This window comes from Rutidosis leptorrhynchoides, chromosome 6, assembly GCF_046630445.1.
Source record: "Rutidosis leptorrhynchoides isolate AG116_Rl617_1_P2 chromosome 6, CSIRO_AGI_Rlap_v1, whole genome shotgun sequence".
NCBI lineage: Eukaryota > Viridiplantae > Streptophyta > Magnoliopsida > Asterales > Asteraceae > Rutidosis > Rutidosis leptorrhynchoides.
In genome coordinates this window covers 355385190-355404159 of record NC_092338.1, presented here as the reverse complement: position 1 = coordinate 355404159, position 18970 = coordinate 355385190, and positions in this window count along the sequence as shown.

The following is an 18970-nucleotide window of genomic DNA, read 5'->3' as shown; positions in this document are numbered from 1 at the left end:
CCTGTGAGAAAACTCGTTTAATCGAATTCGGTCTGAGAATACCAAAACTCGACACATACCCGTTCTGATGTCATCCCTATACATAGCAGATAATGTTGACTTTTTGTTGGTGATTATTCAAATGTCTAATATGAAAGGATCCGTTCATATACATTATAAACGATTCACAATAGTTGATTACATCACGAGGTATTTGACCTCTATATGATATGTTTTACAAACATTGCATTCGTTTTTAAAAGACAAACTTTCTTTACATCAAAAATTGACGGCATGCATACCATTTCATATTACATCCAACTATAATTGACTTAATATTAATCTTGATGAACTCAACGACTCGAATGCAATGTCTTTCAAAGTATGTCATGAATGACTCCAAGTAATATCCTTAAAATGAGCTAATGCACAGCGGAAAATTTCTTTAATACCTGAGAATAAACATGCTTTAAAGTGTCAACCAAAAGGTTGGTGAGTTCATTAGTTTATCCTAATCAATCATTTCTGTAATAGTAATAGACCACAAGATTTCAGTTTCTATAAATATCCGTACACTCGCAAGTGTATAAAAGTATTCTATAATCTGTAGGCACCCGGTAACAAGCCTTAACGTTCATGTTTTACCCTCTGAAGTACACCAGATCAGGTGTGTTTAAAATAACTTCGAAGTACTAAAGCATCCCATAGTCAGGATGGGGTTTGTCAGGCCCAATAGATCTATCTTTAGGATTCGCGCCTACCATACATAGACAAGTAGTTTAATGTTACCAAGCTAAGGGTATATTTCTGGTTTAAACCCACATAGAATTAGTTTTAGTACTTGTGCCTATTTCGTAAAACATTTATAAAACGGCGCATGTATTCTCAGCCCAAAAATATATATATAAAAAGGGATTAATGAAACTCACCATACTGTATTTCGTAGTAAAAATACATATAACGTCATTTAACAAGTGCAAGGTTGGCCTCGGATTCACGAACCTATATTAATCATATATATTTATATGTTGGTCAATATTTGTCTAACAATTTTTGGTCAAGTCATAGTGTACCACAATCCTAATGCTCGAGACTAATATGCAAAAGTCAATAAAAGTCAACTTGGCCCAAAATGACTTCTAAAATTTATACGTGTTTATTATATAACTTAACTATAGTCATTTTATATATTTAAATATATTTATTAGATTTTATAATAATAAAAGTCATTTATTAATAAAAATTTATATTAACATTTATATATGATAAAATATACTTTTATATATCTTAAGTAGTAAAATTTATAAAGTTCACTTAATATCGTAAAACTATAGTGGTAAGTATTATTAATGTAATTATATTACGCGTGGTGAAAAATATCTTTGTATCCCCTATTTATTTGATAAAATAATATTGATCATAATAATAATAATAAGTAAAAGTTGTATTATTTTGTAATAATAATTATTATTATTCTATAAAAAAATAACAATATTTATATTTACTAAAAATGTTATTATGATAAAATGATAATACTAACATAATAGTAATAATGATATTTTATAATAACAATGATATTTCTATTAAAATAATAACGACAATAGTAATAATAATCATTTTAACAATAATACTAAAATTCAGTTGACTATAACTTCTAATCCGTTCATCGAAACCATTCGATATCTAAATGAAAAGTTCTTAATTTTTCGCTAGCTTTCCAATGACATGCATATCATATACCCTATCTCAGTAGCATATGTATCTAATTCAGGATTCAACAAACCTATCTAAGGACAATATCGAATGTACAAGCATGCATAATCCTATATACTCGAGCACTAGTCAGGGATACACTATTGAAATATAAAAGTTAAGTTATGAGTGCTCACGTATCAATATTGAGATTCAATATTGCAGGAAAGTACGTAGACGAAACGGAGATGATAAACACTAGATTGACCTCACGAGCATACCCATGAACCATACCCATCACCTCCATAGCTATAACCCATAATTTCCTTAGCTTTGACTCACTCAAAAACTATTTTAAAATCACTCGGACATCACTCCGTCGTAATATTTTATGTATACTAATAATATCTTGAAATAATACAGAGCATATATATATATATATATATATATATATATATATATATATATATATATATATATATATATATATATATATATATATATATATATATATATATATATATATATATATATATATATATATATATATATATATATATCGATTGAGAGAGTTTAGGGAAATATATTTTCAAGTTTCTATGAAATAATGAAACATATTGAATTCTATTTATAATAGATTTTTGAATTATTAAAGTGAATTATTAAAGTATGAATTATTAAAGTGAATTATTAAAGTATGAATTATTAAAGTGAATTATTAAAGTATGAATTATTAAAGTGAATTATTAAAGTATGAATTATTAAAGTGAATTATTAAAGTTAAAATAAAGTAAAAGTAAAGTAAAGGTAAAGTTAAAGTATAGTAAAAGTATAAAAACTATGTATGTATAATACGCATATATATATAATATTAATTTAAATCATTATATATATTTAATGAAATAAAATATAAATATATTTATATTTATTATACTGGTTAAGTAATGAGTTGTCAAAAGTGATTCTAGATATTTATAAAAGTTATATACGTTTTAATAATAAAGTTCTTTTTAAACTGAAAACGTTTTTGTACGTTTGAAAATAGATTAATGGAATATTATGGAAACCAATTCTCCACTAGCTTTTGTCTAACTTTCGTAAATGTCACTTTTTTATTTTTATTTATAAATAGCTTTACAAATTATTCCGAATATCGTTAAGAGGAATAGATTTTCTCAAATCATAGTGGACCTCTCAACAGAGACTTGTAATCATAATTCAATGTTTCTGATAATTCAATCATTTAATATATATTTTTTTAATTTCGTCGATAATCATATTGAAACAAATACGTTCATATAAAGCATTATACGTTTAAATACTTTGTTGTCATTTTCAATTTATAACATATACACATATACATACATATTCATATATGTTCATTTAATGGTTCGTGAATCATTGGAATTTGGTCGAGGTTTAAATGAATGTATAAACATAGTTTAAAATCCTTGAGATTTAACTTAACAAACATTGCTTATCGTGTCAGAATAATATAAAGATAAAGTTTAAATTTAGTCGGAAATTTTCGGTTCGTCACAGTACCTACCCGTTAAAGAAATTTCGTCCCCGAAATTTGATAGAGGTCGTTATGGCAAACAATGAGAATGTTATTATGACGATTATGAAGTTTTATCATGTCTAAGAAGTATGGATAAAATAATTCGATTACTCGAAGCGTATGAGGGAAGTTATCGTAAATGAAGGAAATAAGATTATAGTGATTCGTCATATCTTTTGACGTCATCACAATTGATCTCCGAATTTAAAGAAAATCTTTGTAATCTATGTTGGATTTGATGCTTCGGTGATTAAGGAGATTATGATTCTCTTCGAATTAATACGATAATCCATCTTGATTTCTCTGTCGGGTATTTCACTATAAATCCACCTCCTTCGTTTCCTTACAACTCACACCTTCTATTCTTTCTCCCTCAACTCATATTTTAAAGTATTTGTCAATATGCTTCATCCAGTACTGATTCTCGATATACTCCTCACTTTCATATCTGTCGTTCTTCTTTTTCATCTGCCTCTGGAAGAATCTATTTACTTCTACTATACTCTCGGTTTTATAGTGGTTTTAGTTCTTCCGTGTCTTTATATTGCTATATGCATCGATATATACGGTTTATAATTTTTGGGTGGTTGTTGGGTTTTATATCTTCCCTTATATTTCAAAGCCCCTGCTTTTGTCTTCTATAATCATTGACATCCACAGTTAATGCTCCCTCCTATTTGCTGCGATTTATACTCCAATTTCTATTTTGGAGTTTTGTCCTTTCGTTTCTTCTTCTTGCGATTAAGCAACGTTTGTAATGTTCCAGTATTCGCAGATATGAATTTCAGAATGAACATAGTTAATGTTCTAAGAAGGAAATGGAAATGGCACGATCTTGATTTGACAAATTACCAGAATATCCGAAAATATAGAGCTATCAAGATGATATGTTCTTAATATGTTTGGAAATTGGGTAGAATGTAAGAGTCGTGTAAATACTACATGATGACGGTATGTTCTGTGAATCATCACGTTCCATTAGAAACTCAGTATGACTTACTGTAATATAATCACGTTGATCAAGTGTCATTATATTATACTAACTCATGCTTCAGTTCCCAACACTACTTCAAAACATTCATATTTGAATTTTTTTCAGAATTTAGAAACCAACACAGTTTCTTTTATGTTGCAGATATTATGGAGAGATAAATGATCTCAGATAAGAATAGTTGTGAAAATATCACCAGAAATATGGAGAATATGTATAATGAGAGATACGAAGATATCTTATAATATTTAAGATAAGATGATGATGAAGAATAAGGTCCGCAAAGGTTTAGAGTCAGGAGCAAGGTATTCGTTAATGACTTCGTCAGAAACAGAATCATCAAGATTCTTTAAATACAGACTTTGGTCCTTGTATTTGTCCTTGGTCTCCTTCACGGTCTGCTCAATCCATTGTTCAGTACCAACTCTTCTCTTTTTCTGGGCTTTACCAACACATTATTCTTTGTCATCAAACTTTTAACTGTTAAAGTCATTTACAGTTTCTGCTGCTTCATTAGCATTTCGAGAACTAATTCACAGTTTGAGATGTTTTTCAGAAACTTCACATTCGAAGTGTGTAAGTTTAGGAGATAGACGTTATATGTATACATATAACTTTTGACGTAAAATTGTAGCGAAATTCAAAATACTGATTGCTAATTCCCAGTAGTTGGTGTGACAATTATTGTTACATGATGTAGGTGAGTACATGATGGGATTTTAATGAATAAGTATAGTGGCTTTTCGGAGAGGCTTAAGTCGAAGGTTAATGAAGTTGTTGATAAGTTTACTGCTAATGTGGCGAGATATGAAAGGTTCTCCGGTAACAATGATGAAGGGGTAATTGTTATAATATGGTTTATTCGTATAAACAAATGAAGGTGATTTGCTGAAGCTGTGACAAAATTGTCTATTTTGGAAAGAGATTGAAAAATTATATTTGGTAATAAATATTAAAGGATCTGACACGGATACGTGTTAAACTATAACTTTGGTTTCGAGAGCTTTTCAGGTGCATGACAGTGGGTAATGTATGGTTGGATCATCATCTCGCATGTCTTTAAGAATTTCAAAGTGTTTGAACATATATTGTAATTGTTAATATACATATTGAAAGGACCCGTTCATATACATCATAAACGATTCACAATAGTTGATTACATCGCGAGATATTTGACCTCTATATGATACGTTTTACAAACATTGCATTCGTTTTTAAAAGACAAACTTTCTTTACATCAAAAATTGACGGCATGCATACCATTTCATATTACATCCAACTATAATTGACTTAATATTAATCTTGATGAACTCAATGACTCGAATGCAACGTCTTTCAAAGTATGTCATGAATGACTCCAGGTAATATCCTTAAAATGAGCTAATGCACAGCGGAAGATTTCTTTAATACCTGAGAATAAACATGCTTTAAAGTGTCAACCAAAAGGTTGGTGAGTTCATTAGTTTATCATAATCAATCATTTCCGTAATAGTAATAGACCACAAGATTTCAGTTTTCATAAATATCCGTACACTCGCAAGTGTTTAAAAGCATTCTATAAGTTGTAGGCACCCGGTAACAAGCCTTAACGTTCATGTTTTACCCTCTGAAGTACACCAGATCAGGTGTGTTTAAAATAACCTCGAAGTACTAAAGCATCCCATAGTCAGGATGGGGTTTGTCAGGCCCAATAGATCTATCTTTAGGATTCGCGCCTACCGTACATAGACAAGTAGTTTAATGTTACCAAGCTAAGGGTATATTTCTGGTTTAAACCCACATAGAATTAGTTTTAGTACTTGTGCCTATTTCGTAAAACATTTATAAAAACAGCGCATGTATTCTCAGTCCCAAAAATATATATAAAAGGGAGCAAATGAAACTCACAATACTTTATTTTATAGCAATTATGTATATGACCGCACTGAACAAGTGCAGGGTTTGTCTCGGATTCACGAACGTATCAATATTGTGATTCAATATTGCAGAAAAGTACGTAGACGCAACGAAAATGATAAACGTTAGGTTGACCTCACGAGCAATACCCTCGATCAATACCCATAACCTCCATAGCTATAACCCATAATTTCCTTAGCTCTATCACGTTTGAAAACTTATTTTGAAATCGTCTGAGTATAACTCCGTCGTAGTATTTTATGTATACTAATATTATCTTGAAATAATACAAAGAAAATATATATATATGTAATTCGGTTGAGAGAGTTTAGAGAAATATATTTTCAAGTTTCTATGAAATAATGAAACCTATTCAATTCTATTTATAATAGATTTTTGAATTATTAAAGTGAATTAATAAAGTATGAATTATTAAAGTGAATTATTAAAGTTTGAATTATTAAAGTAAATTATTAAAGTGAATTATTAAAGTATGAATTATTAAAGTGAATTATTAAAGTGAATTATTAAAGTATGAATTATTAAAGTGAATTTTTAAAGTGAATTATTAAAGTATGAATTATTAAAGTGAATTATTAAAGTATGAATTATTAAAGTGAATTATTAAAGTATGAATTATTAAAGTTAAAGTAAAGTAAAAGTAAAGTAAAGGTAAAGTTAAAGTATAGTAAAAGTATAAAACTATATACGTATAATACGCGTATAAATATATATAATATTAATTTAAATTGTTATATATATTTAATAAAATAAAATATAAATATCGTTATCTTTATCATACTGGTTAAGTAATGGGTTGTCAAAAGTGGTTCTAGATATTTATAAAAGATATATACGTTTTAATAATAAAGTTCTTTTTAAACTAAAAACGTTTTTTGTACTTTTGAAACTAAATCAAATAAATATGATAATTTTATTTTCCAAAACTAAATATATTTAAGAATCATTTTGTTAAAAGATTAAAATAATGGAAATCGTTATACCACAAAACATTTTAGAAAAGTAGAATTATATATATTCATAATAGGTTTCAAGTTTTTAAATTACAGTCTGTTGGTGAAGCATGGGATAAAGTCCAAAGGTTAAATAAACGTATGAAATCATCTTAATGAAAAATGTCGAGTTACTTAACTTGTCGATATCTAACATCTAAGTTATTTACACTTCACGTTCTTATTTTCATATTAAATAAAATGAAAGTTAACATAGTTATCTTATCAAGGTCACGAGGAAAATATTATAAAACATGCCTTGGAAATTAAACATGAATTTCCACTAACCCTTGTCTAGTTCCCGTTAATTGACGCATTTGTTCTTATTTATAAATCACTTTACCATTTTCCAAATGTTGTCAAAAAGAATAGATTTCTTAAATCACAGTGGACCTCATAACATAGGTCCGTAATCATATCATAATGTATCTGATAATTCAATCATTTGATATTATCTCTTAATTCTGTCGATAAATATATCGAAACAAATACGTTCATGTAAAGTATCATATATCTAATACTTTATTAATGTTTTCAGTTAATATTATATATTATATATACATATCTATATACTCATAATTGTTCGTCAATCGTCGAACACGGTCAAAGGGTATTTGATTACATGAATGTAGTTCCAAACTTTTTGAGATTCAACATTACAAATTCTGCTTATCGTGTCGGAAACATATAAAGGTTAAGTTTAAATTTGGTCGGAAATTTCCGGGTCGTCACACATATGATGTTCTAAGATTTTGAATGATACAAATATTTTTGTGAGTTCCATGAATAGAAATGAGGTTCTAGGACAGTTTTGAAGTCAAAGTATAGTTTTGAAAGATGTAGGAATCTAAGAGTGATGATTTCGGTTATATCTTGAATCGAATTCTGAGATTTCAAAATCAGAATATGTAATTAGATTTTGAATGAGTATGGTTTTTTGATTTCTATAAAAGAATGTATATTGTTGTGAAAGTAGGGAGTATAATGGATGATTGGCTGAATCAGATTCGAAGAATGTAACATATTAATTGTGAATTTATATATCTCTCGGGTATTACCTACCCGTTAAAAAAAATTCACAATTAATATTTTGTATAAAAGAATTTTATTACAGTCTTTATGGAAATATATATGTGTATATTTCTTCAGATGTAATATATATTTAATGAGTTAATATTAAATTAAACTCATTTGATTTATGGTTAAGGCTAGGATAGATAATTTCTGAACTTTAGAAATTACATAATTGTCGTAGAATGTTTCCCCAATGAAGTTATGAATCAATACTTCATCGTTGTGGTATTCCTTGGTATCTACATGGCGTATGACGTCGATGCTCGTGGGACAGATTGTGAAGTTGAGGTTTGCGATGCGGTTGTTGTTGGTGGTGGTAATGGTACTGTTGATGTTGTTGATGGTGGTACTGGTTATGCTGCTGGTGCTGCTGCTGGTGTTTGTAACCTTTGCACCATATTCTCCAAAGCCACTACTCGAGCGCGAAGCTCGTTGACTTCTTCTATTACACCGGGGTGATTGTCGGTTCGGACGAGCGGATAAATAATATCTAGAATTTGGTGTAGTATATAATCATGACGAGATACTCTGGAAATGAGAGAGAAAATGGTGTTTCGGACAGGTTCGCCGGTAAGTGCTTCAGGTTCATTGCCAAGAGGGCAATGTGGTGGATGAAAGGGATCACCTTCTTCTTGTCTCCAATGGTTAAGTAGATTACGAACCCATCCCCAATTCATCCAAAATAGATGATGGCTAATTGGTTGATCCATTCCGGTCACGCTGCTTTCGGAGCTCATGTGGAAATCCATATCGGCATAGCTGTCGGAATCCGAGGAACTCGAACTGGTTGAGGGATCCATCTTGTATGATCAGGAAAAGAATTTTTGGTATGAAATAGATTATAGAATTTAGATTTGGTATTCTTCAATACATAATTTACATATGTATATATAATATCAAAATCCCATAAATTACGGAGGAATCTTTGAAAGATGTCAGTCAAAGTTCACAGTAACATATATGCTAAGATAAGAATTCATCTATACATTATTATGCAATAAATGTAGGAAAACGCATCTAGACTTAAGAATGATAAGCAGGTAATTTCCTACGGATGGTAGTAGATGATTTCCGACTAAAAATGATAAGCAAAACTTTTGGCATGCAGACACGGTCGAAGTCCAGACTCACTAATGCATCTTAACAACTATCAGTTAGACACACTAATGCAAGACCTGGTTCGCTAAGACCACCGCTCTGATACCAACTGAAAGGATCCGTTCATATACATTATAAACGATTCACAATAGTTGATTACATCGCGAGGTATTTGACCTCTATATGATATGTTTTACAAACATTGCATTCGTTTTTAAAAGACAAACTTTCTTTACATCAAAAATTGACGGCATGCATACCATTTCATATTACATCTAACTATAATTGACTTAATATTAATCTTGATGAACTCAACGACTCGAATGCAACGTCTTTCAAAGTATGTCATGAATGACTCCAAGTAATATCCTTAAAATGAGCTAATGTACAGCGGAAGTTTTCTTTAATACCTGAGAATAAACATGCTTTAAAGTGTCAACCAAAAGGTTGGTGAGTTCATTAGTTTATCCTAATCAATCATTTCCGTAATAGTAATAGACCACAAGATTTCAGTTTCTATAAATATCCGTACACTCGCAAGTGTATAAAAGTATTCTATAAGCTGTAGGCACCCGGTAACAAGCCTTAACGTTCATGTTTTACCCTCTGAAGTACACCAGATCAGGTGTGTTTAAAATAACTTCGAAGTACTAAAGCATCCCATAGTCAAGATGGGGTTTGTCAGGCCCAGTAGATCTATCTTTAGGATTCGCGCCTACCATACATAGACAAGTAGTTTAATGTTACCAAGCTAAGGGTATATTTCTGGTTTAAACCCACATAGAATTAGTTTTAGTACTTGTGCCTATTTCGTAAAACATTTATAAAATGGCGCATGTATTCTCAGCCCAAAAATATATATAAAAAGGGATTAATGAAACTCACCATACTGTATTTCGTAGTAAAAATACATATAACGTCATTTAACAAGTGCAAGGTTGGCCTCGGATTCACGAACTTATATTAATTATATATATTTATATGTTGGTCAATATTTGTCTAACAATTTTTGGTCAAGTCATAGTGTACCACAATCCTAATACTCGAGACTAATATGCAAAAGTCAATAAAAGTCAACTTGACCCAAAATGACTTCTAAAATTTATACGTGTTTATTATATAACTTAACTATAGTCATTTTATATATTTAAATATATTTATTAGATTTTATAATAATAAAAGTCATTTATTAATAAAAATTTATATTAACGTTTATATATGATAAAATATACTTTTATATATCTTAAGTAGTAAAATTTATAAAGTTCACTTAATATCGTAAAACTATAGTGGTAAGTATTATTAATGTAATTATATTACGCGTGGTGAAAAATATCTTTGTATCCCCTATTTATTTGATAAAATAATATTGATCATAATAATAATAATAAGTAAAAGTTGTATTATTTTGTAATAATAATTATTATTATTCTATTAAAACAATAACAATATTTATATTTACTAAAAATGTTATTATGATAAAATGATAATACTAACATAATAGTAATAATGATATTTTATAATAACAATGATATTTCTATTAAAATAATAACGACGATAGTAATAATAATCATTTTAACAATAATACTAAAATTCAGTTGACTATAACTTCTAATCCGTTCATCGAAACCATTCGATATCTAAATGAAAAGTTCTTAATTTTTCGCTAGCTTTCCAATGACATGCATATCATATACCCTATCTCAGTAGCATATGTATCTAATTCAGGATTCAACAAACCTATCTAAGGACAATATCGAATGTACAAGCATGCATAATCCTATATACTCGAGCACTAGTCAGGGATACACTATTGAAATATAAAAGTTAAGTTATGAGTGCTCACGTATCAATATTGAGATTCAATATTGCAGGAAAGTACGTAGACGAAACGGAGATGATAAACACTAGATTGACCTCACGAGCATACCCATGAACCATACCCATCACCTCCATAGCTATAACCCATAATTTCCTTAGCTTCGACTCACTCAAAAAAACTATTTTGAAATCACTCGGACATCACTCCGTCGTAATATTTTATGTATACTAATAATATCTTGAAATAATACAGAGCAAATATATATATATATATATATATATATATATATATATATATATATATATATATATATATATATATATATATATATATATATATATATATATATCGATTGAGAGAGTTTAGAGAAATATATTTTCAAGTTTCTATAAAATAATGAAACCTATTGAATTCTATTTATAATAGATTTTTGAATTATTAAAGTGAATTATTAAAGTATGAATTATTAAAGTGAATTATTAAAGTATGAATTATTAAAGTGAATTATTAAAGTATGAATTATTAAAGTATGAATTATTAAAGTGAATTATTAAAGTATGAATTATTAAAGTGAATTATTAAAGTTAAAATAAAGTAAAAGTAAAGTAAAGTAAAGGTAAAGTTAAAGTATAGTAAAAGTATAAAAACTATGTATGTATAATACGCGTATATATATAATATTAATTTAAATCATTATATATATTTAATGAAATAAAATATAAATATATTTATATTTATTATACTGGTTAAGTAATGAGTTGTCAAAAGTGATTCTAGATATTTATAAAACTTATATACGTTTTAATAATAAAGTTTTTTTTAAACTGAAAACGTTTTTATACGTTTGAAAATAGATTAATAGAATATTATGGAAACCAATTCTCCACTAGCTTTTGTCTAACTTTCGTAAATGACACTTTTTATTTTTATTTATAAATAGCTTTACAAATTATTCCGAATATCGTTAAGAGGAATAGATTTTCTCAAATCATAGTGGACCTCTCAACAGAGACTTGTAATCATAATTCAATGTTTCTGATAATTCAATCATTTAATATATATTTTTTTAATTTCGTCGATAATCATATTGAAACAAATACGTTCATATAAAGCATTATACGTTTAAATACTTTGTTGTCATTTTCAATTTATAACATATACACATATACATACATATTCATATATGTTCATTTAATGGTTCGTGAATCATTGGAATTTGGTCGAGGTTTAAATGAATGTATAAACATAGTTTAAAATTCTTGAGATTTAACTTAACAAACATTGCTTATCGTGTCAGAATAATATAAAAATAAAGTTTAAATTTAGTCGGAAATTTCCGGTTCGTCACATAATATCACTCTATACATTAAAATAGAGTTTTTATTAGCTAATAAATATTTTCAAACCCACTTTTAAGACCCTTAGATAAAAAAAAATGACTTTTTCATACCCCTTAATCTAATGGTTCAAATTCATCTACTCTCTCTATCTATAGATTCTATTAAAATTCTATAATGATGATGTCATTATCAGGCTAATTCCTTTGTTAAGAAAAAAATCAAAAAGAAAAAGAAAAAAAATCTAAGGCCATAAGGTGATGTCATGAATCTACTTAAATTAAATCTACTTATTTATTTATTTCATATTTTTCGGGAAAAAATTTTACTCTCATTAATTATTAATTATTGTTATATTATTATTAAAATTCAAATATGAGTTCTCTTTACGAGATTAATTACGTTATATATGTATGCGAAATACACGTCTCAATAAAAGGTTCTATGTAGGCTTTTATGACAAGAAAAATAGTAATTGTGATGAAAATTGGAAGATAATAGTGAGAGAATATTTATAGTTCATTTATTCCGACCAAGTTAAGTACATCAATGTGTCTGTAAAAACAACGAGAACTTTCTTAGTCGGAATCCGCCGGGTCATTAAACTAAATGACTTTAGCGTTTAAATTCACTTAATACTTAAAATATATCGTTAAACTGTTTCGTTTAAACAAACTCGTGGTTCCACGGGTCATTTCACTAGTTAGCTAATAAATCAATAAAGTGACTACATGTACCTAAACTACCCTAGAACAAATACGGATACAAATCAAATAAAAATTGTTTCCTTTGAAAATCAAAATCTTCAACCTTTTGCCCTACAATCCCATCTGACGATAAACCACATCAACACTGGACATAATTCGTGCCCTAATTCACTGCCTTATAATTTGATCGATCGAAGAAATATAACAGTGTTAGTAGCGAAATCATGAATAATTGATTGAGGTATATCTGATCGGAAACTTAAGGTACATATAAATTCACCTTCAACAACGAATCTTCTGGCGGCAACGATTGTATGTATGAAGTAAGTTTTGAATTATTCTGTTTCTGATTTCCGATTTATATCATCAAATAAGATTAATTTATCATTTTGTATTAATTTTTATTTTGAAATTCGATTAGGGTTTGTTTTATAGCAAAAAAAAAAAATTCCATATGAGAATTTTTTTTATTGTTTGTTGAATTGATTTTGATTTACGTTTTAGGTTTATCTCTTTGATATCGATATACAAATGAATGTATTATATTGGATGAGCTTTTTATTGCTTTTGAGTACAAAAATGTGTACTCAAGTTTACCCTAGGGGACCCAACGGGTTTTTTTTTTGTGATTTCATTCCTGCTTAATCGGTACCAGAAATTGCTCACCATTGTCGTCTTCTTCTCAAGGTAAAACTTTTATTAACTGCAAATTATTTGTTGTTTTCTTTAGGGTTTATATGTTACTTAACTGATTCTTTATGTTGTCATATTCTTCAATTCGGAATCTTTTCGTAATCTTCTTTAGGGTTTATATGTTACTTAACAGTTTCAGGTAACTTTTTTCGCTTTTGGTTTTCGATTGCTTACATGGTGTTGTAATACCATCTTTTTCAATTCAAGTATTGTATCTGGTTTTGTTTTGAAGGTTTGAGGGCTTATGACCGTTTTATGTTTGTGAACTTTGTTTCAGTTGCTTTGCATTCTACTGTGGTTATACAACACTTTGCAGGTCATGTTTTATTTTTTAATGATCGTTATTCTTTTTAGTTTTTATCTTAATACTGTTGTTGCGTATTGTCTATCTACGTTTTCAGTTATATGTATATTTATTAAATGTTGTTTGTTAACAGGGTTTCAGGTATTACTCGGTACGAAGTTGTTTTTTAAGTGTTTTGTTTGTTACATCATATTTTTAGTGATTGCTCTCTTTGATTATGTTTTTTGTTATTAGTTAGATTTAGGAATTTATTTTTTTGTGCGAATGTTTAAGGATGACTTTGGGTTATGGGTATTGTGTTTTTTGTGATGTTGTAAGTTGAGTGTGCTTTAGTATATTGTCCTAGGATGTTATAGTTTTATGGCAAGTAGAAAACGACCAAGGAAGTTCGGTATTGGTATAGAATGTTCAACTGGAAGTCTTCAGGATGATGATAATGTCTTCAGCGAGCTGGTTAACTTCTCTAGACATGCAGTAATTAGGAATATGTTACGATATCATAATACTCTTCAAGTGGGTCAATCTTCTGAAATGTCTGCTAGCGTAGATGAGTCTGCTACTCCTTTCATTTTAAATGATGCAATATCTTCACATTAATTTTGTTTCATCTTTGAATAAACATTTACCTCATACTGGTAATGTTATCTAATATTTGATTTCCTGATATTTTTTCTCGGTTTGTATTATTTGTGTGGTGAATTTGGTTTTATTTATATCTTTTATTTTTTGATTGAATGACATCAGTAGTTGTTGATTGTGATCCTGTATTAGCACTTCTAATACATCTGTACCAGAAACTTTTGTGTCATCTCATGGTACTAAAAATGTTTTAACTCCAAAGGTATTACCATATTTTCTTATTTCTTTCCTTTTATGTGTATTGACTTAAATATTATTATTTACAACTGTTACTCGCAATGTGTTAATATTACAATTGATTTTTCTGTGTCAGGTGTATATACAATATATAACCATTTTTAAAAAAAGATTTCATCATTTCAGGAGGATCTCTTTCTGTTGGAAGCCAAACACGACTAAATTACTTAAAAAAGGTACACTAAAGCGTTAAACTAACAAACAGACCTTCATCATTAAGAACTTAAGTATTATCACATGATATTATCCGCTGGGTCAGTACCATCACCCAACTCCACCATTAATTGATTATCTACATCTCGGAATTAATTTAGTTGATTGTGATTTATGTTTTGTATAATTAGATGTTTTTTGTTCTGCAGGGAGTTGGTCTGAGCGCGGAAGTACCTCTACATCTTGAAATAAAATTTTCTTAGCTCTCATTTAATAGTGATATTGAACTATTGATTTGAGGATTGAAGTAAAATGTTTGCTATATTTATCCTATTTAAGTTTCTCAAGTAATCGTGATCCCTAAAAGCCGAATTACCAACGTATATGAAATTTCAAAAGTATACCAAAGGTATGCCAATGTTTTGGTATGTTTTCGATTTATTATTCACATTATGATTGTTATAGTTTATAAAGGTTCATGATATTGAAAGTGACATATACTAAGATGGATTATAGGACTCGATGTATATTTTTCTATTGGAGGTTAACATTGACAAGTGTAGGAGATTAGGATCTTTAAATGGATGAATGTGAATATTAAATAGGTAGATTTAAGTTAGGATATATGGGTGAAGGATCCGATTTCAGTGGGGTCAAATTGGGCCGGTCTAAATGGGTAATATAATGTTTATGATTGAAATTTTTGGTTGTTGATCTTTATGCTTAATGACGACCATATGCATGTAATAAACTTAAATAGGGGAATCAGGATGATGTATACTACAGTTATTATATTGAATTATATATTTTTTGCATTGTTGTGAAGTTTTGGGATACAAGGAACCTTAAAGCTCCATGTGCTCTCTCGAGCCAACTGTCGAGATAAGTTGTCACGGAAGTAGGTATGTCTTCACTTCATTTTTCTGCTAAAACCATATATCACGAAAGTAGGAATGCCACACTTTCTTTCTTTGCTTTCATAATTAAACTCGGTAATATAGCCTTAGTTGTAGCAAAATGTACAAAAGTAACAATGGCTCGAATAAGATCTGGGTAATAATGGGTACTCTCTGTCGAGACTAGGGAATAGGAGTAATTTTATTAAGATGTATGGTTGGATTGGAAATGTGATACTTTTAAATGCCCCTATCTACGAAAGCAACAAGACCAAAACTTTAAGGCTTGAATTGATCATTAAACTTTGTTCTTAGACTGTTGTTTGTAGGTTGGATCAAAATCTACTGTTCAAATTTATTATTGATCACTGCAAGGCTAATGTTGAAAAAATTAACCGCACAATTGTGTAGGAACAGTTATTGCTGGTCACGATTGATGGTCTTTCCTCAAGGGGGAATTCTATATGAATTCGGGTTCGAGGCCATCCTTAATATAAAATCAGGTTTGGATCTAAACTCTACTCTATGTACATTGATACAATGTGGTAAACAATATAACGTAGTTGTTAATTTTTATTTAAAATGTACTGTAACAGAACGGTGATGACTAGGGAATCACTAGAACAATTTGGGCTGCATGATTACAACCCCTAACTAAAAAGCAACAGTCATCTCAACAGATTACAAGATCAATACTGTAAGTACTAACTTTGATGCCTCAACTTCCATTTAATCTCCATTATGTGATGACCCGGAAATTTCTGACCAAATTTAAACTTAACAAATAAATGAAATATATATATATATATATATATATATATATATATATATATATATATATATATATATATATATATATATATATATATATATATATATATATATATATATATAATACATATGACATAACAAAATCTACATTATATAGATATATATATAAAATTAATATATATTAATAATGAAATATAAAAGTTACTAATATAAAAATTATATCACTAATAATAATATATATATTTGTTCGATTACGATATACATTTTAATACATACACAAATGATATAGGTTCGTGAATCCGAGGTCAACCCTACACTTGTTAAATGTCGTCATATGTATTTTTACTACAAAATACAGTATGGTGAGTTTCATTTGCTCCCTTTTTAAATGCTTTTGTAATATATATTTTTGAGACTGAGAATACATGCGCTGCTTTTATAACTGTTTTACGAAACAGACACAAGTAATCGAAACTACATTCTATGGTTGAATTATTAAACCGAATATGCCCCTTTTTAGTCTAGTAATCTAAGAATTAGGGAACAGACACTCTGATTGACGCGAATCCTAAAGATAGATCTATGGACCTTGACAAGTCCCATTCGGGGTACAAATGCTTTAGTACTTTGAGATTATTATACAGACGAGAGGTTCTGTTTTGGGAATATTCTGTGCATTAAGTTAACGTCGGTTACCAGGTGTTCAATCCATATGAATGATTTTTATCTCTATGCAGTTTGCGAAATGCCTGATACGAGAATGATGTTTATGAAAATGAAATCTTGTGGTCTATTATACTATCTGAAATGATTATTTATGATAAACTAATGAATTCACCAACCTTTTGGTTGACACTTTAAAGCATGTTTATTCTCAGGTATGAAAGAAGTCTTCCGTTGTGCAATTGCTCATTTTAACGATATTACTTGGAGTCATGCATGACATATTTCAAAATACGTTGCATTCGAGTCGTTGAGTTCATCAAGATTATTATTAAGTAAATTATAGTTAGATATATTATAAAATGGTATGCATGCCGTCAACTTTCGATGTAATTAATGATTGTCTTTTCAAAAACGAATGCAATGTTTGTAAAATGTATCATATTGTGATGACCCGGAAATTTCTGACCAAATTTAAACTTAATCTTTGTATGATTAACATTTCCGACACGATAAGCAAAGTCTGTAAAACTGAATCTCAAAATTTTTGAACTACTTTTATATATTTAAATACCCTTCGGTTGTTTTCGACGATTCGCGAACAATTATATGTAAATAGATACATATATACTATAACTTGAAAAGGTAACAATGTATTAATTGTTTGATACCGTACATTAAACTTATTGGTTTAAATATCTATCTGAATATATATGATAAGTTGAAATATTTATTATTAAAATTTATTTATAAATAACTTCCAATGTGTATTTAAAAACTGATTTATGTATATTAAAAAGATATATACATATATATGTTTTCAAGTTATTTAGTAAACGATAGTAACATTCGTTTATTGATTCGATTGATATTCAGATAAGTTAAATAAAGCGTTTAAGATGAACCAGTAAAATACTAATTTACTACAGTATTTTCAAATTGCTACAGTACCCAAAATGCTACAGTGTTTTCGAAAATCACTATTTGCTACAGTGAATTGCTACAGTAAACACTATTTTAAAATGTATTTTAACAAATAGAGAGACGATGATTTATAGAAGTAAATGACCAAAACACTCAAATGTATAAGTTATATTTTGAGTGATATAATTTAGGGATAATTTAAGCCTATATTTTGACTAAGGTACGTGTCCCAAAATGTAATGTACAAGTTTTCTCAGCGTACGAAGGGACATTCGAAAAACCGGAACTGGGACATAAGTCGAGTGACAACGTATGACTTATCGGAATGAAAATTACAAGTCAACTATGCATGTGAATTTAATATAATATATAATTAATTATTTAAATTAAATATATTATATATATTATATAATATTATGTCGACAAGCAAGAAAACAAGTAACTTTGAGCTGTCACCAGGGGTCATGCGATCGCATGGGTTCCCCTCACATATGCCATGCGATCGCATGGCAGGAATTTC